Source organism: Schistocerca americana, chromosome 5, assembly GCF_021461395.2.
Source record: "Schistocerca americana isolate TAMUIC-IGC-003095 chromosome 5, iqSchAmer2.1, whole genome shotgun sequence".
Classification (NCBI taxonomy): domain Eukaryota; kingdom Metazoa; phylum Arthropoda; class Insecta; order Orthoptera; family Acrididae; genus Schistocerca; species Schistocerca americana.
The window spans coordinates 138408993-138434958 of record NC_060123.1 but is presented as its reverse complement, the minus strand read 5'-3'; positions in this window follow the sequence as shown (position 1 = coordinate 138434958).

Sequence of the window (25966 nt, the reverse complement as noted above, 5' to 3'; positions counted from 1 at the left end):
GATTGGAAGTGGTGAGATGATGTTAGTTAAGAAAGTCTTAAAGGCGACAAAGGAACCATTTACAACAAACACCACACTGAGTGTGAACAAGATCGTGTAACAGGACTCCGAGAAGCTGGGTGTTCCTTCTGCAGTACTGCAAAGAGACGTGGCTGGAATGTAGCCACGGTCCATGTTTGCTGGCAGCGGTGGTCACGAGAATGTACGGTCGCAAGAAGACTGGGCTCCAGGCGTCCACGTGGCACAACCGAGAGAGACCAGAGTCTCTTCGTATGGCTCTGGCGCATCGTACTGCATCTACAGCAACAATATCAGCTTCACTTGGCACCACAGTGACGCAAGGAACTGTTACAAATTGGTTACTTCAATATCAGCTGCGAGCTTTTAGCGTGCATTTCACTGACCCCAAACTACCGCCAATTGCGACGTCAATGGTGTCAAGCGACAGTTCATTGGAGGTCAGAGTGGAGGGCTGTTGCGTTTCCTGATGAAAGCTGATCCTGCCTCGGTGTCAGTGACGACCGTGTGTTGATTAGAAGGAGGCCAGTTGAGGGAATGCATCCAACCTGTCTGCATGCTGGACACACTGGACCTACACCTGGAGTTATGGGCCGGGCTGCAATTTCCTATGACAGCAGTAGCATTCTCGTGGTTATTCCACGCACTGTGACTGTAACATTGTACGTCAGTCCAGTGAATCGACTTATTCTGCTGCCATTTATGAAGAGCATTCAGGGGGTGTTTTCCAACAGGATAACGCTCGTCCATATACCGCTGTTCCAACCCAATACGCTTTACTGAGTGTCGATATGCTGCATTGGCCTCCTCGATCACCAGATCTGTCACCATGGCACATTATCGGACAAGAACTCCAGCGTCATTCACAAACAGCATTAACCGTCCCTGTGTACGACCGACCACGTGCAATACGCATGCAACTCCATCCCACAAATTGACATCCGGCATCTGCACAACACAGTGTACGCACGTTTGTATGCTTGCATTCACCGTTCTAGTGGCTATACTGGATATTAATGTACAGGCATTTCACATTTGCAGTAGCGTATCTCGCACTTACATTAGCCTGTGATCCTGCAATGTTACTCACTTAAATACATTACCTACAGAAATGTATTCCCGAAATTTCATTGTTGTTGTTGTTGTTGCCTTCAGTACTGAGACTGGTTTGATGCAGCTCTTCGTGCTGCTCTACCCTGTGCAAGCTTCTTCATCTCCCAGTACTTACTGCAACCTACGTCCTTCTGAATCTGCTTAGTGTATTCATCTCTTTGTCTCCCTCTATGATTTTTACCCTCCACACTGCTCTCCAATGCTAAACTTGTGATCCCTTGATGCCTCAGAACATGTCCTAACAACCGGTCCCTTCTTCTTGTCAACTTGTGCCACAAACTCCTCTTCTCTCCAATTCTATTCAATTCCTCCTCATTAGTTATGTGATCTATCCATCTCATTACTCTACCCATTTCATTACTCTACATTAATTATTTTTTGGTGTTGGGACATTTTTTCCGTCAGTGTGTTCACCTGCGACACTTCAAGGGTTAAACCTGTCTGTGATGCACAACAATTCTCCTTTTATCCCGCGTCTTCCAACATCTCCGTGACGCTGTCACGCCTAGTAAACGAACAGATGAAGAAATGCACCCCTCTTGTTTGGGTCTTCTCTATTTGTTCCACTAAAACCTCCCAAACTGAAGAGCTGTACTCAAGAATGTTGAGACGAATGTTTTGTCCGCCGCATCTTTCGTTGGTGAATTACCATATGATTACTGTCAGATACTTTACGAATGTTGTTGTATCCAGTGATTTATTGTCACTTGCGTAATTTAAGAATAACGTGTTTTCTGCCTACTTATGCACTTTATATAAGATTTATTATTGTTGACGGTGTACTGCTAATACCAGCACCAAGGGCCGAACCTCTGCAGATCTTCCTCCATTTTCTTACTGTTTTCTATCTGCGACTAATCACACAGAGATTTCTAAGTTGTCCATCAGACGGTGTGTATATGTCGTGAACATCAACAGTCCTGTAAGACTGGCTTGAGGCACTCATCAGATTACTTTCACATCAGACTATTTAGCCCTATTAAAAACAATGTGTTCAGTTCTACTTTCTAGAAACGTCCAAATCCAAAGCCAGTCCGAAATTCGATAGTTCTGTATTTTCTTGCCTAAAGGACAGCGCTGAACTGAAGAATGGACATCATGAACTAAGTACGAAAAACTGAGTTCTGAGTTATTAATTTCGGTTAGTTTTATCTAAAGTATTTTGATAAAAAAAGTCAACCAATTTACATAACTACTGCAGAAAGATTTTAAATTTCCTTCTTGTTATGAATGAAAAGTAACAATTTGCACGGGTAAATGTAGAAATAGCAACCACAATGCTTTTATCAGCAAGAAGCTTTGTTGGTTAATTCTTGTAATAACAGCACAGAAGTACAATATTATGTGATAAATGATCTATAAGCTCTACGTATATTTTTAAAGGATAAAAAGCAATTTTAACTGATTAATTCTGATAAAAACGCTGTATTGTTTTCTCTAAAACACAGCAGCATCTTCCTTCTTCTCAGGTGACAAACTATTTTCACACGTTGTAATGGTAAAAATAAGTCCATGATTATATTAATGGTAGTACAGTTTTTGAGAACCCTGCAAATGCTCCAGATGCCCTGTGCTTCAGTTTCATTAAATAATGTTCCTGCCTTGAGAGCTATGAGTGCGCCGTTCTTCTCTTCTTCCGCTGAGGTGACAAACTACTTTCGCTGGTTGCAATGACAAAACCAAGTCCTTTATTACATTTGTGATAATGCCGTTCTTGAGAACCTTGCAAATGCTCCATGATTCAATTTCATTAAATAGTCTTCTTGTCTTGAGGAGTCCGAGTGGAGCTTACTCAGTTCGGCGCATCTGAAATATTTAATTTTACTGTGGCCGTGTAGGAATCGGACGTTTTTTCTGAAGTCAAAGAGGTACTGACGGTAGAGCATGGTAACTACAAAGGGATAGCTCGATGTCGAATTCTTCATACGGTTAGCGAGGTCACTGCCTAACTGACATTTTTCAGCACTTTTTACATTTCTCAGTCTGGGCAAAACATGGATCACACGACTAAATAAATGGCCAGAGAACAAAAATTTCCACCATAACAATTGGCCTTATATGTCATATAAATCCAGAACAATGTCATAATTTTTCCCCTCATTGTTTAGTTATCGGACCAGACAAAAAGTTTCCATTTCTTCATAAATTCATAATCACAAAGTTCCTTAAAGAGGAGTAAGCAATTACATTACGCGTCGGTCACTGGCACCCTCGTACTACAAAAACATGAGCCTATTTTTGCTGCCAGCAACATGGGACTGTTACATGAAACCTGAAAAGAATAGAATATTTGACGTGGATTAGAGAAAGAGAGACAGAACTTTTTCTAGATACGTAGATCACATAGATTCTTCACTGTTAGAGAGCTGACAATGGAATGGTCCAATCCGATATGTCGAAACATACGCCGAAATTTTTCACATCGGAAGAATATACCGAGTGAACTGCAATGTCAAAATTTTAGCTGTTAAGGGACTCTGCAAGTATTTAAATAAACAGCGAAGTTACTCGTATCTCCCGTACGAAGTGCCACTTATAATAAAGGTTTGTAAGCCCTTATTGTCCGCAGCTCGTGGTCTCGCGGTAGCGTTCTCGCTTCCCGAGCACGGGGTCCCGGGTTCGATTCTCGGCGGGGTTAGGAATTTTCACCTGCTTCGAGATGTCTTGGTGTTGTTGTGTCGTCTTCATCATCATCATTCATCCCCCATTACGGTCGAAGGAACGCAATGACAAACCATCTCCCCGAGGACCTTGCCTAGTACGGCGATGCGGATCTCCTGCATCGATCCCTACTCTATGTCGAGGAGTATGTGACTTTATCGTCATCAAGCTCTTCCCGCCGAGAGAGAGAGAACCAGCAAGTAAACAGACGCAGCTATGAAAACACAACAGAACGAAATCCAGCGTGCAAAAAAATGGCTCTGAACACTATGGGACTCAACATCTGAGGTCATCAGTCCCCTAGAACTTAGAACTACTTAAACCTAAATAACCTAAGTAAATCACACACGTCCATGCCTCAGGTAGAATTCGAACCTGCGACCAGACTAAGCTCTAGAACCGCTCAGCCAGAACGGCCGGCTCCAGCGTGCATTTTTAAGCACTTAAACCACACCGAAAATGCCTCAAATCATTAACTATCTGAATAACTTGTAGTTCATATCGACAAACTGTTGTGTTGTAATTGTTATACACGTGACCAGTACAAGAAAGAAAACCTAGGCAATGTATGAGGTTACCTTACAGACGACTTCCATCAACTGACACTTTAATTCGCAGACACAAAACATTTTATAATAATTGCTGTAGCACAGTTCTTATGATAATTTGTTAAATAATGTAAATTTTGCTAATATGAAACAGTTCCTTGTTTATTCCTTGTAGTCGTCACAAAAGTTCGAAGTGTCTCTTGACGAAAACAAACATTTAAAAGAAATGGCCCTGAGCACTATGGGACTTAACATCTATGGACATCAGTCCCTTAGAACTTCTTAAACCTAACTAACCTAAGGACATCACACAACACCCAGTCATCACGAGGCAGAGAAAATCCCTGACCCCGCCGGGAATCGAACCCGGGAACCCGGGCGTGGGAAGCGAAAACGCTACCGCACGACCACGAGCTGCGGACCAAACATTTTCCTGACACCAGATACACCTGATAAAGGAAAAACCAAGACGTTCAGGCACTCCATTGTAATTACTAGTTTCATTTAGACGAAGTTGTGATGGAGGCCAAAATGGTCGTGGGCGTTTTTCTGCATACTATGCTGCGTATCAGCCGAACTTGTGCAAACTGACGAAATGTGGTGACACCAGCTAACATTGCACAAAAGATCCGCTGACAAACCTGAAATGACAAAGAGCTATAGGAAATTGTAGGGTCTGACAATTTTCTAAAAAACGCCTCATACTGTACAAACATTTCTTTATCGAGAGACTGAAATGCACAATTAGTTTTGCATGAAATCCAAATTATATTAATAGCCTTTCCGTCGTCCTCCTAAAGGCAGAAGGATTGTTAACTTCAGGCCAAGAGTCCAACAAAAGCAATGAATTATTTTCAGCAACTAGTGAGAAGACGGATGTAATACTGAAACTTATTCTGTCCCATTTTTCCAGATTTTGCTATGTCGATTACGAGGTTTTTGCAACTAAACAGTCGTTTATCAAAATTTTGGTCTTAATTTGCCCTGACTTTCCTGAATAAAGGTATATATCTGCGGAAAAAATTACCCAGCTGACACTTAATACTCGATATCATGTTCGTCGTTGACTGTAGAAATTATTTATTTTACAATTGCAGTTCCAACCTTTGGCTCATTTTCAAGTGATACTGCAAAATATATTAGTTCGGCACATGTCTTTTACAGTACCACTTGAAAATGGCCCAAAGGCGGAAATCGCAGTTGTGAAATAAATAATTTCTACAGTCAACGGAGAATATGATGCCTTGTAAAAAATTCTACATGACTGTGAACCCCGACCATGGGAAGTTAATCACTATCGCTGGTCCTGTTGCAGACGAATGTATAGTAGCGTTCATCGACTGCAGAAGCGACTTCTTCATTTGGATCAAAACGACAAAGCTCGGCCTGCACAGAGTTCTTGCACGAAACATGTCTGATTGCCTTTAGAGATAGTATTTTGGAAGGTAACAAGAATTTTCATCTTCACGTCAGCTACGAATTTCTCTTTAGTGTCACCCGTTTTAGTATCACACGTTTACTTGTGGCTTTCTTTTCCGTATATTTCCTAAATCTGTTGAACTCGGTCGAAGGCAAATGGAAATCAATAATGTTAATCTCACTTGCGCTTCCGAGAGACCGGTCTTCTAGATCTCCCTCGGCAACAGTGCACTTCGTTCTCACTAGCATTTCTAAATCTTATGGATATTTTTTCTTTCATACTTCTGTGAGTTTCGTTTTGACGCATATTTCGTACTTTGTGTAAATCTTTTTTCCATTTGTACAATTCATGTTGAGGTTTCACGAAACGAAACCGGCTTTGCACAAAACTTGTAAATAAGCGTTTTCACCGTCCTTCGTTTAACTAAGAATTTATAGCGTCTTCCTTTTTTACTGAATGTTATTACAGTACAGGTTTTCTTTAGGGGTTTGTAGGTACTACATTTTTATTCTGGACTTAAACTGTCACAACAATCATTGTTCGAGCCACAGTTCACGTAACAGACCAAGTTATTGCCTGTCTCGACTAACGTTTCCACAATTTTACGCGAAACATCACAATCATTCGAATGAATGTCCAAGAAATTAACTAAGCGGTCACAGATACGTAATTCTTCAAGAGAGGTAGGTGATTTTGCGTTTTGCTACATATTTCATATTTGCAAGGTACAAAACATTAAATGGATTGTAAATTAATGTGAAACTCTGGAACCTTCACGAAGACCGGTGCTATTAGCAAGCATATATGAATAAATCACAAAGAACATTAGTTCAATTTTATCTCAATTGTTAACACTTAGAGATACCGCAAAGATAGCTTTTCTGTGGTATAGCTCTAAAGCAGTTTTTTTTCTTGTTTATAACCAGGTCCTGCTAAAATCTCTGATGACAGCAGTTCACACTTGTGCGTGACTGATGGACTGAAATTTGTGAGAGAAATTTTGTAAAGGTTCGATAGTAAAAGTTACAAATTATCTTGGAGTCTTGCGAAAAAAAGCAACAAACTGAAGGTGCAATCAATACATTTTAATCCAAATAGCACGGGTGGAATTCACACTGTTATTATTGTCGCAGATAACACACACACAGTGAAGAGGAAAACCTAGGTAGTACTTGGGCCTCTTTAAACTCAACAGCAGACCCGCACGTACCTCTCATGCTCTTATGCTATTTGCCAAAGCCTTGTACCGCCCTTCTCCGCCACCCCCCCCCCCCTCACCCCCCCCCCCCCCCTTCTGCCACTCTATCGACAGTCGCGGCATTTAGACCGCACTTGAAGTTGTTGGCGATGGGACTAAGGTTGTTCTTTGAGTATACCTCAACTTTTTTTTAAAATTTTGGTTCTCAGGCTATTATTCATGTCCAACCTTCAACTGTATCGAATGCCTTCAGGAAGTCATGGAAGACGGCATCAATACGGGCGTCATTATCTACTAAGTTGCTCATCTGATCGATGGACGGAATTGCACGAGGTCACAGTTCATATAACACATGTTGATTCTTACAGAAAAGGGTGTCTTGCTCCAGAATGGTCATGCCAGAGCACATAGTACTACACCAGATTGACGTTAGTGATAGAGGTCTACTGTCATGCGTATTTGTTAAATGATTGCCGTGATTTAGTGGCATATGGCACAGCTGAAGTCCCACATGCCCGGCAGTTCGCACTAGGGTTTGTGATAAGAACAAAGTCTTTCGCGACGCCACTGTTGTATAAAACATTCTCAGACTTCTTGCCGCATCAGTTCAGAGTAAAACGTCGAGTTTTCGACGATTACCTCCATCGTTTTTGTCAGGAGTAATTGACTGTCAAAACTACTGCTGTGGTTGCCTTATGTAGCCCATAGACGGCTTTTCATTGGTCGGTAATTACGTGAAACTGTCGCAGATGGTGTCAAAATCTGTGCTGGTGTCGTCAACTCTACCACCACAGCGTAAACATTGCGATGAGTAACTCTGGCTCTTCCAGGCATCAAGAGCTTGCTTCCATGTCACGGTTGAAGATATTCCCACACATTCTTATTTTTACAGCCTCTTTAATTACAGAGTCCCAGTATGTGGAAGCCTGGGACAAAACTTTTGATTCGTCAAACAATATTTTATATTTTTTTGTGAGGTTGTGCTCAGCAACTGCAGATTTCTCCAGTTTTCTATTTTTAATATGTCTTTGAAGTTCTTCACAGCAGTCGAAAACGGTGCGGTTGGACTGACTGATGTAACTGCATCCACACTCACAAGGGATGTTGCACAACAGACGGATCCTGAGGCCGGGGCTGTCCTTAACAGGCCTAGCACCTCCTTTATTTTCTTTGGAGATCAAAAAATACATCTTATACATCATCATCCCAGGACTCTGTCTTTTGCCGGATGTAGAGCGGCAGAAAGGAGGGAATGCAATTGATGGTTCACCATGTGAATGTTCAACATTTCCACGTTTCCCTTTCTTGGAGAACCATGGTTTCATATCACGTGACCCAAAGCCGTTCTTTCGGAACACATACTTTAGATGATTAATCAGAAACTGTCTATTGGCTATATAAGGGCACCATAGCAGCAGTTTTGACAGACGATTGCTCCTGACGAAGACGATGGGGGTAATCGTCGAAAGCTCGAGGTTTTACCCTGAATTAACGCAACAGGAAGTCCGAGAATGTTACATACAGGCCTTGTGATGTTTCCCTTCTGGGGTAGAGAGACTGAAAGGTAGCAAAGCAGCCGACCACCGCCCCACTATGAGTCAAGGAGTAGAGGAGGCATATAGCAGGAGTATGGCGTGAACAAGTAGAGCAGCCACAGCTTGGAGGCAGCACTGGCGCCAGACGAAGGTGTGCCAACCATTGTTGTCTTTGTCCCAGAGTGACTGATTGCTTAATTTGTCCCCAGTCTTGGAGCATGGACCTGGGGAGACGAGCAGCGGTTGACGGAGTGGAAACGTAATCGGCCGGTTTTGTCTTGTTGTCAGACGATATGTTGCCCGAGTGACTTGCAGCCTCGGAGTGGGCGCCTGGGAAGAGGGGGCGGTAGGGTTCTGGCTACCTGTGATTGCGGCCAAGTACGTATGTACGGAGGACGATGTTGCCGCTGGAGAGGCGCCTGAATAGCCGACTGGTGGTTGGCGGCTGACAGTACGAGCATGCTGTCCCAAAAGCTGAAAGTAAGGGACGCCCAGTATTGTATTTGCGTCCGGAAGTGTGCTCATTGCTGTTCTTGGAAAGCACGTATCGGGGCGGCACCTTGGGCTCTATGTGTGTCATATACACAGCGCTTTATAAGGGCCACTGTAAGTTGTTTTCAAGTCTGCTCGCTATACAGCCGCTCTTGTACTTGAAGGAAATACAGCGGGCACTAGCGCTACGTAGGTCGTATATATGGGCAGCAGGTCCGTGCAGAGTGGCCCATGTTCTTACACTGCCCGTAGCTAACTTTGTGTGTGACTGGTTGCTTATCTCCAGGTTAACCTCATATCTTGCAGACCTTTCAGCGTTAATGGCACAAACAAACTTTGTATATCTGATTTAATGATGCTTTTGCGCAGGGCAGATGCACTTGTTTGGTATTAAATTAGTAATCATGGTTATTGGTAATTTTTAGAACATTTCTCGTGGAAACAAAACACCGGTCTGGCTAAAATACTTTAAAAATAGTTTTGGAAACGGCATGGACTCCAACAAACTACTGTTTGTAATGGTTACCGTTTCCGGGCACAATGTGACCATCATCACACCATTTATACTAGATTCTTTTCTGTACCTGATTAGTAAGTAGGCGGATTTATCTAATTTTTGAGTGCTGAATTCACTGATAAAACCATTTTTTCTCTATAACGTCGCATCTCCTACGTATAAAGCAGAATCAAAAACAGTACTCGAACGCTGAAAGAATTAAAACAAACAAGAAATATATATTCAGAACTTCCTTTTACTTTTTATTCTTATTTTTCTTTTTATATCCATTTCTGTGGGATGTCTTCATGATTGTATGCAACTATGTTCATTATACTTGAAACTCTTGGCTACTTTTTATTCATGACTACCTTATGAGTCCCATGTTGTGTTACGACAATTACTGTCTTAGTGCCTGTTTTGATGTAATGTGACGATCGTGCTATTTTCCCACTGTTCGTTTTCGTTTCTCTTTTTACTTCTCCAAATAAATATTTTGATTTTTAGTTTATCGCTATTTTATGAATATTTTACGACTGTAAAAATTATATTTACAGTATCTTTTAAATTTTTACTGCTTATGTGTTTGTTTTACATTTATGACTATATAGATGGGTCCATGATTAATTGTATCACAGCAACGTACTCTATATTTCCGTACATCGGACATTATGAACGTCCATTTTATAGAATTTCATGCAATATTCATGACTGTAAACAACTATGTTCGCAGTATCTTTCAAATTTTGTTTGCTTGCTCTTTTTGTTTTTTTGTTTAGACTTATTTGATGAATCCGTGATATTTTTGCGTCGTTCCTTTGATGTAACCAGTTTTTCCATGCAACGGATATTATGCAGCCCACGCTCATTTTAGTTGTTATTTTGATTTTGTTGGTTACTTAGCCACTGTCATCAGGGGATTTGCGATTCATTGCTATGGTTGACTTACTTGATTGACAGTGTTTTGTAACAACTGATGAGTGTCGAAACTCTGAGCTTTTTTTTTTTTTTTTGCTGGACGGCGCATATAAATACATCAACGACGTGTCCATGAGCACCATTGGCGTCAATTAACCACTATATCACTATATTTACTGGTATACGATCTACGGGTGTTCGGCAGATTCTCACAGATGGCTGTCACTGATCTCACAAAAAAATGGCTCTGATCACTATGGGACTTAACATCTAAGGTCATCAGTCCCCTAGAATTTAGAACTACTTAAACCTAACTAACCTAAGGACATCACACATCCATGCCCGAGGCAGGATTCGAAACCGTAGCAGTTGCGCGGTTCCAGACTGAAGCGCCTAGAACCGCTCGGTCACAATGGCCGGCTACTGTTCTCACACCCATTATTATTGGTGAATTCCTATATTTATTTATTTTTATCAGATAATGATGAAAGGTTGTTTACAGCAGTTACTTCATGTTCTGCAACGTATCTGTTTCTTGATTTTTTATTTGGTTTTGTGTAACTATTTTGTGACACGTATTTTATATCCTGTATGCCTGATGGCTATTGATGACGTGCTTCGGTATGTGGTGAGGGGAGAATCGCGTACTTAAGCAACAACTACGGTGCTCTCCTTAGCAGTTGTTGTTCGTGGAGTCACAACACCTGCTCCCTTCACCGTCAGTGTCTACCACCTTGGCTACAGTTTTTTCTTTTACTTTTTGTTATATAGCGTGTATTTCATATGTTACTACTACTATCAGGCTTCCCTCTTAATCCATTCTGTATTTATATTTCAGTATAAATGTTCTGAAGATTGCGCCATTCTGACTGAAACCGGTAACGATTGCAAATAAATATTTTATTACGGTCAAGACTACTTTTAATCCATTTTTAAACCATGGTTATGTTGTTTATTATAATTCTCATTTCGTCTATCATTTCTCAGGGCTTATGAGCACGACACTTTATTCTGTGCATTTGATTGTTAGAATCTACTCTAATTAAAATTGCTGTTCTGGTATACTGAGCACTGATCTTTTGATACAAAATTGTATTTATTCATGGCGAAGTGTAATTCTTTGGCTTGGCCTAGTGTACATAAATTGTGTTGCCTTTGGTATTAATGATGTTCTCCTTTTATTCTGTAGACGTTGTTCTTTTCTTTTGTATTTTCATTATTCAACGACCTGTTCCCTTGATGATGTATTAAATGACAACTCTTTAATCCTTTTCCTAAATATCTGACTCGGAATTTGCTGTTATTGTGTTTTGCTTAGATGTTTAAAAGAAAATTCTGTGTTTGTAGTGAACTGTATCGCTTGTTGCAGATAGTATTTTGTGATTCAGTTACGACTACATTGTGTGTTTTGACAATAAATATTTACGGCCACAAAAACGCAGCCACTTTCACACCTCAGCCTGTTTTGCTGTCAGTCTTGTCGTACGACGACCTTTCCCTAAATCGTTTTTCACATCGCCAAGGGACCGTAGACCTTAATATGTGAACTAAATTTCAACTTAATACGTCTATCCGTTCCTGGGAAAAAGGGTTTTGAACAGTCGGACAGACAGACAGACGGGCGGACAACGATGTGCTACTGTAAGGGTACCGTTTCTACCGAGTGAGCTACGGAACCCTTAAAACAGTACCCGTCTTTTGTTTGACACGAGCTTTAGAAGTTAAAAACGTAGGTTTCTTCAAAATCTAGGCTAAGGGCAAGAACTTTTCCAGTAGGCGTATACAGTAAGAGATATAACAACAACTCTGTAAGTATTTTGTTACTCTATCATCCAGTTCTTTGTTACATCACGCGAAACAGGTGACATGTCATCACATGTAAACGTAACAGAATTGGACATGTAAGAGGCGAACAAAAAGTTTCCATTTGAGGGCACTGCTACACGATAAATGATACCTAGCGCGAATCCGACGCGAGTATCCTTAGCACCGACAAGGGATCAGTCTGACTTTCGTGTCTTTCCGACGTGATTGCGGCAAATGCAGAAATTTGAATAGGGTCAACTTGCTGATATTATTTTCTTGGTTGACGAAGGACAAACACTGGTAGACATCCATCAGAGAAAGGATAATGTGTATGGGATAGCGCGTCTGTCTTAAACCACCATTTTAGAATTGTGCGTCAAGTTCCGTGCAAGAAGATTAATGGTAACCCTATTCATAGTTCACCGTGGTCCATTGCATATTGATTTCGAGGAACCTCGTGCCTCCCTCACTGGGGAACAATACAATACAACGCTGGAGCAGTTACGGTGAGCAATTTAGGTGAAACGTCCGAAAACTGCAGCATGGGATGCTGCTTCTTCATCACAACGTGGGTGCCCATATCATAAATTTCCTAACGCACTAGTTCCGCCAACTGAAGTGACACTTGAGGATACGCGCTGTAGTCCTGATCTCTCTCCATGCGATTGCCACGTTTTCGGTCCCTTAATAAAGATCTGGAAAGGGTGATGAATCCTGTCGGACGAGAACGTTCAGCTGGCAGTTACGGACTTCTTCAGCAACGAGAAACAGTGTTTTAGCAAACGGATTAATTCAAGCTGTGCTCTGTGGAACTACTGCCTCACTTTTCTGTCTCTCTTTCCAAGCATTTATCCCGACTGTCGGGGTCTGCTGTTACGATCAACCGAATTTGCCGTGTTAATTTTAAGGGGTGGCCGGATGCCCTTCCTGCCACCACCCCGTACCCCCCGGGACGGAGGGGGTGTACCCCAACTGTCTGCATCTAGTGTAATCCATGGAATAGTGCGAACGTGTTTCAAATGCTACGGTGGATATACACTCTAACAAAAAGACAAACTGACGTTTAACAGCTGTAACAAAATAACCTATGTCTTGACTGGAACGAATGTAACTTTTATTTTTACTTTAGTATTGGCAAGCCAGAGACCACGCGACAATTTAAGCGTTTTCATCTTCTCACTACATCTTTTTTTCTATTTCTTCAGTTCGCTTCGCAAACAATGTCTTACTACATTTGTCTTTGAATCATTCTAAGTTTAACACTTTCAGTCTGAAAATATCTCTTTCTGCTGCTTCTTCTGCTTATATATTGCGTCATTATTTATCTTTTTTTGAGCTGCAAATGCTCATTGTTTGAATATTTTCAACAAATCATACCCCATAAAGGTGAACAGCTTGTCAAGAATTTTAATTTCTTAGGTAACTGAAATTAACAGTCTTCCTATTGAACCAGCTTAATTTCTGTGACGTTAATTCCTCGTAGAAGGACTACGCATGACGATTCCATTACCAGAGACTGATCTTTCAGATACACTGTAAGAATGAAATAAAATTATACCGTGAGTGCAACTCCTGTTTACGAAAATGTGTTCATTGCTTTGTATGGATTTATCGTTTTGTAGTTTCAACATTCATCAAATGTCCGTCAGTGATGCAATATTTTGTACTTACGCTAAATATGTAGGCAATAAAGCAGCGAATAAAGTTATTAGTTACTTGCACAATTACGTTAATCCAAAAGTAAGGGTTCTCTTAATATTCTGTTATTCGTGCTCAAGAGAGAACAAGAAGTATATAGTGTTTATACCTACACTATCTCGCTCATGCCATTAAGAAATTAGATAGTGTCAAAATAGTATTAAAGAGGCTCTTTTACACCGAAAGACTGGTCTAATGCTTTTCAAACGGCAAGAATGAATCAGAGACCTTAAATAGTCATTCCCGTTCAACAAAAAATTGTACGAGTTTGGACGACCTCCTTAAAAGCAACTTACAAAACGACGTATTACTAGAAGACACAGCGGCTCAGAGAAACTCTGGTTGTAAAGGAAGGTTAGCTGTTCCAATACATGATTACTTACAATGGAAAATGGACACCAGTGGATTTGGAGCATGCTGATAGACGCCAACGGACCTCGCAGGGACCAAAGAAATTCTTAAGGTCTCATCGAGCATGTATTCGTAAGTTTTTTGTGCTATGAAACTTTTTGTAAGGTAAACGCGACTGTTTTGCAACTAGCTAATTGTAGGGGCGTATTTTCAGAGCTCCTGCCTATACCTTATGAAAAATATGCAGACATTCAAGAATTTAAACAGTTTTATGTTCAAGACGCAAGAAGTTTCTATACCAGTCTACCACTTAACGAACCAAAATTCACGACCAACAAAAAGAACAGTCCAGTGTTAAACAACACAACAAAGGGACGAAACCCTACTAAAAAGTGAAGGATTTACCAGGTTCTTTTCGTGTTAAAGATGCACTTCCTTTGCATGTTTTGTCTTTTTTATCATATAATTTCATTTATTTCTTCGAAAGTACATCCTCCACAGCCAGTAAATTTGGCGTCATAATTATAGTGGTTACTCTCGATTGAAGTGAAAAATCAGATTGACACAACAAATAATTGAGGATGCTGGGTGTAAGTCCTTCGATGGCAGAGGAGAGGAATTCGTGTTGGGTAGCATCAAACCAGGCAGAAGACTGATGACACCAGAAAGAAAACCTTATCGGACTGTGCCCATGTACAATCAATTAGAAACGTTAAACTAGAGAGATGGTGAGTAACAGGCGCCGTAAGAGTAGAGAAAACCTAAAATAAAATTAAAATTTATCTTAAATAGCCAGGTCTCATATCTGTAACTTCACAGACACAGTATCAAAAGCAAAATACATGGACGAAATTTGGAAGCTCTTTTGAATGAAGATAGGCGTAAGTGGAAGTAATTACTTAACTCCAGTCCTCTTCAACTGTGTATTGGAAAAATCGTAAGCATCTGAAATAAAATTAAATAAATATAAAGTATCTCCCATATAACTGGGAGAAAAGATACGGTTTAGGAAGTTAACTGCCTGGTATTTGGAGACGATTTTGCTGCACTGCCTGAAGAGCCAGCAGATGCAGAAATACAAATCAATTTCTTGAAACAGATAGCAGGGGAACAGGCTTAAAAATCATTGCAGAGGAAACCAAGTTCCTCATGTCTACGGGCAGACATTGGTGAAACATAGTGAAGAAGTTCAAGTATCTGGAAGCGATAATTAAGAAAATGGGTTACAGCCGGCCGGTGTGGCAGAGCGGCTCTAGGCGCTTCAGTCTGGAACCGCGCGACCGCTACGGTCGCAGGTTCGAATCCTGCCTGGGGCATGGATGTGTGTGATGTCAAAAAATGGCTCTGAGCAGTATGGAACTTAACTTTTGAGGTCATCAGTCCCCTAGAACTTAGAACTACTTAAACCTAACTAACCTAAGGACGTCACACACATCCATGGCCGAGGCAGGATTCGAACCTGCGACCGCAGCGGTCACGCGGTTCCTGACTGTAGCGCCTAGAACCGCTCAGCCACTCCGGCCGGCAGGATGAGCCACGTTCAGGTCTGCCATCGACGAGCAGAACCCCAGAAAAGATCAAGAAAGTGCGACAGATGCCTTCAAAAGATCGGCGACGGACTCTCAGATTGATTGGGCATTAGCAAGGACACAGAGCACACCACGGTCCGCGATGAGTTGGATAAGCAGAAGACCTGCTTCCGATTTGTGCCGCACAACCTCACAGACGAGCAGAAAGCAAAACGGATGGAAACTTCTTGTGGCTCAAATGGCTCTGAGCACTATGGGACTTAACAGCTATGGTCATCAGTCCCCTAGAACTTAGAACTACTTAAACCTAACTAACCTAAAGACATCACACAACACCCAGCCATCACGAGGCAGAGAAAATCCCTGACCCCGCCGGGAATCGAATCCGGGAACCCGGGCGTGGGAAGCGAGAACGCTACCGCACGACCACGAGATGCGGGCGAAACTTCTTGTGATTTCATTTCCATGTGTGACCAGCATCCATTGCTTCTGAGCACCATCGTCACGGGATATGAGACCTGATGCTACGAGTTCGATCCGGAATTAAAACGGCAATCGACGTCTTCCCCGTTACCAAAACAAAGCTGTCTGCGAAAATCCATGGTGAAAATACTATTGACCGCCTTCTTCGACAACAACGGCATCATCCACAAGGAATGTGTCTTTGAAGGCCAAACCATTAATGCTGCATTTTACCAGTCCGTTCTGCTACAGCTTATCCGGCGGGTTCGGTCAGAGTTGCACAGGACTGGAAAATGGATGGTGCTCCACGACAATGCCCCTGCACACTGCGCGATCCGTGTGCGCCAATTCGTGACACAGAAGATGTTAACTATTCTTGAACACTCTCCATACTCCACTGACCTGCCTCCTGTGGACTTCTTCGTGTTTGGCTCAAATGGCTCTGAGCACTATGGGACTTAATATCTGAGGTCATAGGTCCCCCAGCACTTAGAACTACTTAAACCTAACTAACCTAAGGACATCACACACATACATGCCCGAGGCCGGATTCGAACCTGCAACCGTAGCAGTTATGCGGTTCCGGACTGAAGCGCATAGAACCGCTCAGCCACAACGACCAGGTCTTCCTGCTTCCCCGTTTGAAGGCGACCATGAAAGTTCAACGTTGTGCGGGTGTGAATGCCATCAAATATCGTTTGACAACCGTTCTGCGATCGATTCCACAGGAGGCCTTTGCTGATAGTTACCGGAAGCCGTACGAACGTTGTCAAAAGTGTGTTGTAGCGGGTGGCGTCTCTTTCGAAGGGCAATAAAGAACATTTGTTTGTTTCGTTTGTTTTGTTTGTTGTCTGATGCCATTTATCGAAATTTTTCGACACACCACGTATGAAATTATCGAAACAATCGGAGCAATAAAGGAGGGACGACTGATATTTTATGCACTTCCACACAGGATGAATGACTCCAGTCTGACGACTTTAAAAGTACTGCTGCGAAAATAAATCAACAACCGATGGCTGGCCATCAGAATATGCCAAAAAAAAACATGAAATGGACCTATCCCGTTCCTTCCTTGGGTCCTTCATATATTCTCTCATTCGTCAGTGTTTTCCGCATGTTCCTCTATGCCGTCGATTCTGCGGAGAAGCTCCTCATTTCTTATACGACCACCTAACTTTCAACACCCTTCTACAACACCACATACCAAACGCTTCGATTCATTTCTTTTCTGGTTTTCCTACTGATCACGATTTACTTCCGCGCAGCGCTATTCTCCAGACGTACGACCTCAGAAATGTGGGTTGGGGAAGGGAATGGAAGGAAGCGGTTCCCCCGTTATGCAACCAGACACGCGGCTGCAGACGGCTGCGTCTGTCCGGCGAGCCGGACTGGACGGAGATGCGTAGCGGCCTCCGTGAGAACAGATGAGAGAGCGTCGAGCAGAGGGGGGGGGGGAGAGAGGGGGGGGGGAGCCGCGTTCGCCTTGGGCCCCACTGGCCGGCTTGCCGCCCGGTCACGACTGCTGCCGAGCCGCTGCTTTTTATTTGCCAAATTAGCATTATTAGCGGCTGTCCACAGCGAGGCCGCGCCGGACCTCTCTCAAGACGCCCCCGCACCCGCCGGAGCGGCCGCGCGTCTCAGCGGCTCAAGCCGTCGGCACACGGGACGAGGCAGCTTAACCCGTCGGCACACGGACCGTGCAACTGAACGTTGAGCGTGCCGAGTTTCTGACGTCGGGAGTCTTTCCGAACGCGCAGAGCAATATCTAGCACGTCAGAAATTCTGAGGATGCGTCTGAGCGTTGACCAATGAGATGGCACAACAATTTGTTGGAACTAAATTTCAATTAGCAACATATCTACGGGTAAGATTTTCAGCAAGTGCTAACATGCTATGATTATCATTAGTGTGTTGTTGGCTTAACGAAGTGAGCAGCGTCACTGATCCGTATGAAGTAGCATGTTTTTTCCCTAATAATAGCGTTTTTATTAGGTTCTGATGCTTTATTATTAGTTTAATATAAGTAAATCCTATAACATTTGATCTTAGGTCAATATGAGTTCGCCGGCCAGTGTGACCGAGCGGTTATAGGTGCTACAGTCTGGAACAGCGCACCCGCTACGGTCGCAGGTTCGAATCCTGCCTCGGACATGGATGTGTGTGATGTCCTTAGGTTAGTTTGGTTTAAGTAGTTCTTATATAAGTTCACCTTTTATTGAGGGGTGACTTTGTTCGATTGGCTTAATCTATAGGACAGCTTGCACTATTCGTATAAAGATATTTTGCTTTTTCTGTTACGCTTCGTAATTCACATGTTGCAAAGATTCTGCTACTGGGTAGGAATAGTGATCAAGTAAGGCTGACCTTGGGGTTTTACTAAAATGTGGGGATGATGAAATAATGTTTATCTTATGTGGAGAAGTATTGCAAATTTGTATCGCACTGTTTGTAATGGAACTTTTATAAGCCTGTATCCTTACTGATTGGACATGATATTTTCCTTTTCGTGGACGATGGAGGAAATGTGTGTTTTAATAGAGCTAACGTGGGAATTTTACGCTCACCCGTTTCGTAAACAGTGTGATTTACGAACTAGAAACTGCCGCTGGAGTTCGTTGTGAACGCGTATACCACGTTGGGACCCACGTATCGTATGCACAAGTCGCATCATTCCTGAGTGTTCAGCAGCACATTGAACTTAAAACGCTCAACGTTGACGTTCGACAGCACGGCCCGTGTGACGACGGCTTTGCGCTGACGTGCACGCAGACGAGATATCCCGTGTCACGAAACACAGCGCGGTCCGCACACGGCACGAGATGGTTGTCGTGGCGGTTGTCAGCTTTATTTGGCTCGCAAACCGTACAATTGGTTCACAAAAATGGATGCGCTTCGAATTCCTACGTTAACTTTATTAAAACGAATATTTCCTTTCCTGACCATATGCTCGGTATGTTGTGTCTATGGTACACATCAATAAAATCTTTAATATCCGTGAACATCTAATAAGACACAAATGAAAGATACATATCCATTCAGGAAAGAGATCACGTAATAGAAGTTCACCAAATCCAACGAACTCACCCTTGACAGAGAGCGCACTTATTTTTACATGACATCAAGTATTGCAGAAGTTATTTCTGTTCACCTCATACGAAACTCCCACAACATTTCAGAAAATGCGGTGAAAACAAATTTCGGGACAAAAATGGTTCAAATGGCTCTGAGCACTATGGGACATAACATCTGAGGTCATCAGTCCCCTAGAACTTATAACTACTTAAACCTAACTAACCTACGGACATCACACACATCCATGCCCGAGGCATAATTCGAACCTGCGACCGTAGAAATTTATGGACAGTGGGACGCGGACCCGCATCCGATTTGTCCTCGCTTCCGTACCGCTTTACCTCAACCAAGTATGCTCTGTTGAAACTGCTTGTATTTACATAGTTCTCTGCACTTTAATTCCCTAAATGTTGTTGTTGTTGTTGTCTTCAGTCCTATTAGCATTTAATTACAACAAATCCTAACAAGAACGATATGTTTTCATGAATCTTAAATGGAACGGAAGGTGAGAACGCGCGTCTTACAGTAAACAGCATGTCCCAAACAGCCGTCACTCTTCCGTCTAACCAAAATATCCAGGAGTGGGAGACAACCACTTTTCTCTAATTCCATAGTAAATAGAATGTTCTCATGAATGGAATTAAGATGATTTAAAAACTCCAGTAACTTATCTTCTCTGGGGTGTCACACTACGAAAGTGTCATCCATTTGTCTCCAAAAAACAGTTGGTTTAGAAGCCGCTGATTCAAGTGCTCTTTCCTCAAAATCCTCCATAAAGAAATTAGCCACTATGGGAGACAAGGGGCTGCCCACGGCGACACTCTTTCCTCAACCTATTTTATGTTCAACCAAGAATATTTTGAACGGACTGACGGCGTGGATAAAGAGGAGAACGCGCCAGCAAAGTCCCTAGATTTGCTCCGGGACGGATACGCTAGGATACTCCGGTAGCTGCAGCGAGCGGCAACGCCGAAGACAGCTGATCATTGTAGTTCCACCAGCGAGGGCGCTGCCGCCGGGCGGTGCGGTCATCGTTACTCTGATGCATGCCTGGCAATACTACCAGCGCGCTGTATAAGGCGGGGCGGAGAACATCTCCTTAGTCTCTACCTAACGGTTACTACGCTGGTGAATTTCGAGAGTATACTTCTCTTTAGTGCAAATAGCCTTGCTTTTAACATCTGCCACGGGAGTTTGCGAATCTCCTGATACTGCACTGTATGTTCAGTTTATCTGAAGACTTCGAAATATCTCGAAAAATACAAATCGCATCCAAAAAATTTATGATCAGAATTTGTTCCTCTCGAAGAGGGACATCCAGTGATACCAAACTCAACCCCCACCCCGCATGTGGGGGCAAGGGGGCGGGGGATGGCAACTCTGAAATCTTAAATGGGAACCCCCATTTTTATTGTAGTTGGATTCTACGGAAAAAACGTAAGGTTTGTCTGAAACATTTTTTCATTACACCATGATACTGGAATCGGAAACATCAAAATGGGTAGAAAATCGTATGTTTAAAATGCTATCCAATGACACTTGAATTAACCCCCCGATCCCCCACCTCCACGCTGCGAGGGTAGAACAGGCAATTATTATCTAACTTTTAATGGGACTGCACTGTCTATTATAAATCGTAGTCCGTTACACGGCCATAGTGGTGCATCGAGCAGACTCCTTTTCGATTTGTCAGAGGAATACAACGTTGGGAATGGGATTTCCCATCAAAAGTTACGAAATAGATTCCTGTCCTACACTCGCAGCGTGGAGGTGGGGGTTAATTCAAGTGTCATTGGATAACATTTTGAAACGCGCGAATTTCTACACATTTTTATTTTTCTGATTAGAGTGATAACTGTCGGGAAACAAAAAATATTTTTCTAACGAAACTTATTTTTTTTTCCTAGAATCCGAATCTGCAATAAAATATGGGGGCTCCCATTTAAGATTTCCAAGTTTTCTCCGTCCCCGGTCGAGTTTGGTATTACTGAATGTCCCCCTCCAAGACCAACAAATTTTAACTATTAATTACTTAGATACTATGTGTAGTTTTCGGAATATCCATTGTATTCAGATAAATTGAACAACCTGTACAATGCATTTGTTGCGATAATTACATACATACATTTATGAAGTGTCTTAGACCAACGAACAATAAATATCCTCAAAAGTCTGTCGAACCAGATTTATACTAGCATTATTATCGGGTGCATCAATTTCACTTCCTTACGAATCTCACCACAAACGTCAGCCTGGCTTCTGCCTTCATCATACCTAGCTTTATTCGGCCGTTACCTCTTATATCGCTCCGAATAAATACTCCTAAATACTGGACTGTTGTCATTGATTCTAGAGATTCATGAAACGATATTGTGCCTGTCTACGTATATACCTGTACTACATTGTATTTGATTATGTTGAGGGTCGATTGACCGTTTTTGCACTCAGCGCTGATCTCCTTCGTGTCTTTCTAGAGCTTACTTCCAACGATCCGATACATCTGTATATAACTGCATTTTATGTAAACAATTTTAATCAGCTGAAAACACTCTCTGCCATGTCTTTTAGACATAGAGTCAAGCTGCTGTTACAAGTCACCTAATATGCATCTACAACGAGTAAGTATGAAGAAGTGTGGTTTTCACTTGTTTACAGGGGCAATTTGACGAGTTTTCTGACGTAAACAAATAACATTTAGAGTTTACCGTTACCGCATTACTATGTCGACTTCCACTTTGAATAGAACTATTACACTATCTGACAAAAAAATTTGAAGCACCTGGTAAGAATGCTAGGATAAATCTGGTTCGACAAACTTGTGAGGATATTTATTGTCAGATGTTAATGTTACTTTGTACAAATTATAAGCTCGTATATTTACATAGCATCGGCGAATATGTATAGGATTACGGTTAACGTTCTGTGTGACAGGCAGAATGACCACCAGAGTATAACAGTGTTGTATACGTGGTGTCTGTTCTTTCGGACATGTCGTCTTAGATACTGTCTGTTAAGGTTTCTAAGGTCTTTTTCTTACATGGTTAATAGTAAATACTTGTGGCACTCTAGAATACGACTGTGCTACAGCTACAAGAAGAAAACAAAGAAAGTCTTCTACAGATACAGATCCCGCCCAAGTTTTTTTCGCGCTTACAACTACTGCTGGTTTGAAGCGTGGTACCAGGTAGTAGTAGTGTTACCAAAGCCGTACGTGCGTATTACGCCCTAGAATTGCTTACAGTTTGGTGCATTGTTACGGTTCAGTAGAATTTACGTATCAGATACCAGTCAAAACAATCAGTGATCAGCGCAAAACTTTCAGAGAGAGTCACAGACTGTCCACTGTAAATAAGAACGAAAGATACTCGAGCGAGAGCATTGACCACAGATCTTCATACGAAACAACCTCAGGCACCACATGCCCAGGATCATGAGCTTGGTGTTTCACTTTCGCACAGATACCGAAACTGCGACTAGAGAAATATCATATTCGCAGAAATTGAGTTCGTGACCTATTTATATGTCGTGGGTTGTAACCTCCCCACAAAATAAAAATAAATAATATGAATAAGATTCTAATTTAGTGTAACCTCAAAACAAAATTCTTTCACAGTGTAACCTCCCCACAAAATTCGTTACCATTTATAACCTCCCTACAAAAATTCATTCACATTTAACCTCCACACAAAATTCTGTCTGATTTAATCTAAGCTCAAAATTCATTCACATTTAGCGTAACCTCACAACAGAAAAATTCCTAACCCTCTCAACAGTAAAAATTATAATTATGTCGTTCACATTCAGAGTAACGTCCCAATAAAAAAATATTCAGTAACCTGGTAATAAAACAATGTAATTAACCTCTCAATTAAATTGTCGCTCACTTATGACTTTTCAATAATTCACTGTTAATTTAACCTGGTAAATTTTGGACGACAGCAGTGCTGCGTCATGGCCCTGAAAGATCATTCTGAATAAACAAAGGAAAAATTCTTACCTCAATGAAGTCGCCGGATATATCTGCTCTTACAATAAATTTTTCCGGGACAGCTCTGTACAATGCTGGCCGACCTATCTGTCATTTATGAAAGAAAGCAACTGATTTTTCTATTGCAATAATCGGGATGATCATGGATGGGAGAAATTAGTAAATTCTTTGAATTGAAATGAATGGTTGTTAAAAGTTACTTTTTATGAGGAAGGTTATTATTACGAGAGTTTTAAAACATTTACATGCGACTTGAGATAACATTACTATATATGCGCGAGGCTGCTTTTTACCTTGTACAATAATACTCAGGCTCCGGCATCGCTGCACCGCGACAGGGCCAGCCAACACGATACACCAGACCAGACCAGAGCAGACTCCAGACTAGCAACAACTTACTGCTACAGCTACGCAGTTCCTACTGCAGTCAACACTGCTCTCTGGTCAGAGACCTTGCATATCGCAGGCAGCGCATGAGCAATACATCGAAATTACATCTGCTCGGACCTCTTACAGGGTCTGACGTAGTTTATCACAATAACATAGTTTGTTGTACGAGGAATACTCATGTGACCATTTAACCTAATGGTTATCTCCCAAAGTGATTATATATCCTAATATGGAATCTATTCAAGTATATATTCTTATTGTCTCGGAAAAAAGAACTTATACTGATAGCATATACCTGAAGACGCACCAACAGTACCTGATGCCACAATTACGCGACTGTAGCATTAATTAATTTGGCATTGATAACGTTTAATGTCAGTTTGATCCTCTAGATGTCGAACTGCCACAGCGTTGAACTGGACATGCTTCTCATACCATCGCCTAGTCTAGATGATCAGAAGATGGATTTCAAACGATCGACGTGCTTACTGTGGTGTCACCGCCAGACACGCACTTGCTAGGTGGTAGCCTTTAAATCGGCCGCGGTCCGTTAGTATACGTCGGACCCGCGTGTCGCCACTATCAGTGATTGCAGACCGAGCGCCGCCACACGGCAGGTCTAGAGAGACTTCCTAGCACTCGCCCCAGTTGTACAACCGACTCTGCTAGCGATAGTTAACTGACAAAATGCGCTCTCATTTGCCGAGACGATAGTTAGCATAGCCTTCAGCTACGTCATTTGCTACGACCTAGCAAGGCGCCATTACCAGTTACTATTGATACTGACTCATGTACAGTCAAGAGCGACGCTCATCATTAATGGATTAAAGTTAAGTATTCCACCAGCTACGTCCGTTTTTCTAAAGTCAGTAAAAGTTAGTCCGAGAACAATGGGCCCGAGATACATACATCAGTCACCATACGTATGAGCAAGGTGAAGCTGATTCAATTAGACGCTGTTTTCCTTCAGCAAGCAAAATACCCAGGTACACGCCTGTCGCATCGAATAAGGCCTGTAAGCCATGAATTTCTACCAACTGCTTTATCATGTATCGTAACCGTCTTCAAACTCCACGAAAGTACTTGTCAACGTTCCTATAAGACGATTGTAATTACTTCTAGAAAATATACTTATATGGCGTTTGCTTTAAATCGCATTTTTCTGAAGGAAAAACATTACGTTTATCGCTATTAGTCATTTCTTGCATTAGGTGCATATCCCTCCAAATCAATTCTTCATGGTATTGCATTCTTTATCATCTATCAGGAGCGTACATGTAGAAGTTTTCTTTCATTGTTAAGGATGCGGTGACGTAATATTAGCATCGCCGCACAAGTACCTCTGACAATTTGCGCGATTCTGCCCGTCTAATTTCCTGTGAAGACCAGCGCGTGAAGCCAAGTTGTGAGCTCCAAGAAGGCGAGCAGTAGTAACGGCCCCAGAACGGAGCCCTGCGGCAGTCCGCTCGCGGCGGTCCGCAATTGTTATTTGCGCTGCGCGCCGGCCTTGGCGCCCTGATTTATGCGGCGCGGCGGCGGAGCGGCGGCTGCCCATCCGTCGCCACACGCATTGTGCGCGCGCGCCCGCCTTGGACCGAGGCACTGCGAAGCGTTCGGCTGGCGCGTTCCTGTGTATTTTAAGCGGCAGCACTCGACAGTATCCCGGTGACCATTTCATTGCTGCCCGAGAACAGTGGGTCCTAGACGTACACACCAGTCGCCGTACGTACGACTAAGGTAAACAATAACTTTGTCTTGGAACTCTTTCATTTGGTCCGTGTTCGGACAGAAAACGGTAATATGGGAATTATGAGTCCGCCTTAACGCAAACACGTTTTGTTATTTATTTACTTATCTCCCAATAATATTCAGAACAAACAACATAGTTCAAAATAGGCTAAGACCCGACAAAAGAGCCTCAGGCAAATTCAGCAATGCTGGAATGTACCAACTCACATGTAACTCCTGTCAGGCCTAATACGTACGACAAACAAGCAGAAATTTCCGGACAAGATGCACGGAACACATGGGAGCTCTAAACCGTGATAGCACACAGAACACCTAATGAAGAAAAACCATAACCCAACTAATATCGAAAGTGATCTACACATCCTGAAACACAGCAACAGTCTATACCGACAACTAAGAAAAGAAGAAAATTACTACATACAAGAGGCTGTAGTATAAGGGAAAAACGTAATAAATGAAAACACAACGCTTTGCAACAACACACGTTTTATCGCTCTGAGAAAACTGACCCAGGACACA